Raw genomic sequence first — 3,562 nt, 5'->3', positions numbered from 1 at the left:
GTAACCGCAGCCATGGTCTCCGAGGTGATAGTCCATGCTGCTGCAAACGTCGTCGAACTGTTCGTGCAGATGGTTGTTGTCTTGCAAACGTTCCCCTCTGTTGACTCAGGGATCGAGACGTGGCTGCACGATCCGTTACAGCCATGCGGATAAGATGCCTGTAATCTCGACTGCTAGTGATACGAGGCCGTTGGGATCCAGCACGGCGTTCCGTATTACCCTCCTGAACCTACCGATTACATATTCTGCTAACAGTCATTGGATCTCGACCAACGCGAACAGCAATGTCGCGGTACGATAAACCCCAATCGCGATAGGCTACAACCCGACCTTTATCAAAGTCGGAAACGTGATGGTACGCATTTCTCCTCCTTGCACAACAGCGTTTCACCAGGCAACGCCGGTCAACTGCTGTTTGTGTTTGAGAAATCGGTTGGAAACTTTCCACACGTCAACGCGTTGTAGGTATCGCCACCGGCGCCAACCTTGTGTGAATGCTCTGAAAAGCTAATCATTTGCATATCACAGCATCTTCTTCCTGTCGGTTAAATTTCGCGCCTGTAGCATGTCATCTTCGTGGTGTTGCAATTTTAATGGCCAGTAGTGTACTACGAATCTTCGACAAAAATAAACACCAAGAGACGTAGAGAAATGCCACTACAACCAGTTTCAGTGACAGTTAGTCTAGAATTAGTCCAGCAGTCAGGTACTTTCTGCCTGAAGAGTATTCTAGATTTGACAATATTTCGGTATGCGGTTTGTGAGTACTCTGTGGAGTAGAATCTAAGTTTTCGACCTCAAGGACACTGTGCTATCTTAGGGGTGAGGGCGAAAATCCTTGAAATTTTCAACATTTTCCATCATTTCGCTTATAACTTCCACATAATGCGTTTTTGCGGAACATACCTATTTACGAAGTTGAAAAGCATTCAATTTCCTGCACGTTTTACTGGTCTCATTTCACTGACCCAATTTTTACCGAAACGCAGGTTCTTGCCTTACAAATTTCATTTGTTAAACATCTCCGTTTAAATTGTGTTAGGTGCCCATAAATTTCGACACGTAGAAACAAACCACCGAGATAACACGCAGTCACTGATACCACGACTACGAGTGACCCCGCCATAACTGTTCACGGCTCGCAATAACGAAAGACTGCTCTATGGTCAATTCTGACCAAATTTATGACCAGAATTTCGTTTAAATTTCAGTGGCCTAGTATGGCAAATGTAGGTAAAAGAGCTGAAAGTTTTGAATAATGTACGTTAATTATGTACAAAAATTTACAACAAAGGTACATAAAAGTATACAGTAACGTAATTAAATAAATCTCGATTAATTTAACAATAAAACATCATTCATCTGAAGGATAATATGTGATGAACCTAAAGCATTGCATATCATGCACCTAAAAATAAACGCCACAGGTCTGTATGCCTTGAGCTATTTGGCGCTGATGCCTTGTCGTCGTCTTTGCCGCCATCATTTTATTCCTCCTCCGTTGAAGAGGTTGGCCTGTTCTTCGCATTCGTGTCACTGTCTTCTTCGTTGAAGTTTGTTTCTGGTGAATTTTCGCATGTTGTACGAACACAACAGCTGCAGGTGACAGAGCACCGGAGTCCAGCTTGTTTGCCATCCGGGGTGGCCGAGCGGTTCTAGGCGCTACAGTCTGGAATCACGCGACCGCTACGGTCGCAGGTACGAATCCTGCCTCGGGCATGGATGTGTGTGATGTCCTTAGGTTAGTTAGGTTTAAGTAGTTCTAAGTTCTAGGGGACTGATGACCTCAGAAGTTATGTCCCATAGTGCTCAGAGCCATTTGAATCAGCTTGTTTACTACTGCAGGCCCTCGTGCTATGTCCTGTAGTACATTGACAGCGAATGATGTTGAGGAGGTGGTCTGGAGCACCATCCATGGTCTTAGTAATGGGGATCACACCTGTAAATAAATGAACAAAATAAGTGGATAAATATGTATATTTTGGCATAGCACAATGAATTGTATGAAAGTAGAGCAATCGCCAAACATCGGTCAAGTAAGGTGAAAATATAAAAAATAAAATCTTTGAACAAGAACTATACGAATCTCAACTGTCAAGGTTCCAGTCCAAGAACATCGATAATTTTTGTGGGTTTCCTTCACTCCCCAGTCATGTTTATACTTGCAGGTATGTCCTGAAGGAGTGGTACTTGCCGGCATCTCTTGTAGATGGTAATCCAACCAGTTGAAATTTTTGTATCTTGCCTTCGGTTTTTTTGCTCCTATTCATCACCTCGCAGCCTTGATTATGAAAAAAACGTGCTTGCTACTTCTGGAAGCGTTACTTTGATCACGGGAATGTGGTTTTCCTTAGGTAACTTGGTCTGTTTTCATCTATAATCTTCAGTAACCTCTTCCTCGCGTAAGAAGCACTTGTTGTTAGAATCAAGTGACAATGAAAGATTTCCTGAGCAGGTTGCGCTGGGGCCTGTTGTAAACGTGTCACATTCACGACGTAATAAGGCCAAAATCAGTATCTCGTGGATGTAGTGTTTCTTACAAGCCGTGTGAACTGTAATTTCCTCCACTCCTTCCAGGAAACGTTGATGTTCAGTTTTTCTGCATTTAACACTGGAGGCCAGAAGCGTAGCAACCCCTCTATTTTTAACAGTAGCCACTTCAAGTTCTGCCGAAGTTTCCCCGCATACCAAACACCGTTCTTACTAAAGATGAAGATGGCATATTAGCTCAGTAGTTCCACGAAAATAATTCGAATAACAGCAAATCAAAAAAGCAAAAGAAACTTATTGTAATGTGACTCAAATAAGAAGTCACCAACGAACATTCACGTCGAACAGCTACAACGAATCTGACCTGAAAAGAAAAGAACCTCTCTACGTACAGTGCACGTAACACAATTTACAACGGAATGTTGACAGATGAAAGTTATACGACAAAAACCTGAGATTTGCTATTTTTGATAATCTGAGAAATTTATTGTATTTTTGAACCTCTGTGTCTCGGTAACAGTTGGGTTAAAACATACTTTTGACCAGTGAATCATGCTGGAGATTTAAGGCTCTCCATCTCCGCTAAAAACGCATTGTTTCGAAGTTACAAACGAATAATGAAAAACGGCCGAAAATTTTGAGGTTTTCGTCCCCTCTCTCCCCAAATCAGTGCAAGGTTCGCGAGGTCAAAACGTCAAATTTTATTTCACAGAGCACCCAAACGTGACACACTAAAATATCGCCGGCCCGTGTGGCCGAGCGGTTCTAGGCGCTTCAGTTTGGAACCGTGCGACAGCTACGGTCGCAGGTTCGAATCCTGCCTCGGGCATGGATGTGTGTGACGTCCTTAGGTTAGTTAGGTTTAAGTACTTCTGAGTTCTAGGGGACTGATGACCTCAGATGTTAAGTCCCATAGTGCTCAGAGCCATACAAACCATCTTTTTTATCATTAATTTCGGAATATTTTCCAAGTACCCCACTTCTTTTATTACCTTTAGACCGGACTAAATATGACACTGCATCATTACCAGAAAAATATTACGCTGACTTTGGTCACAGAAACGTACGCACT

General features: G+C 42.8%; 1 non-coding gene across 1 annotated transcript; it reads left to right on the top strand.

Moving 5' to 3' along the window:
* Positions 1-3,235: 3,235 nt before the first annotated feature.
* Trnap-ugg lies at positions 3,236-3,319 on the top strand. Its single transcript has one exon. It is a non-coding gene; the product is annotated as a tRNA-Pro (tRNA).
* The last annotated feature ends 243 nt before the right edge of the window (positions 3,320-3,562 follow it).

This window comes from Schistocerca americana, chromosome 2 (assembly GCF_021461395.2).
Source record: "Schistocerca americana isolate TAMUIC-IGC-003095 chromosome 2, iqSchAmer2.1, whole genome shotgun sequence".
In the NCBI taxonomy this organism is placed as follows: Eukaryota; Metazoa; Arthropoda; class Insecta; order Orthoptera; family Acrididae; genus Schistocerca; species Schistocerca americana.
This window is presented reverse-complemented; position numbering and strand designations above follow the sequence as displayed.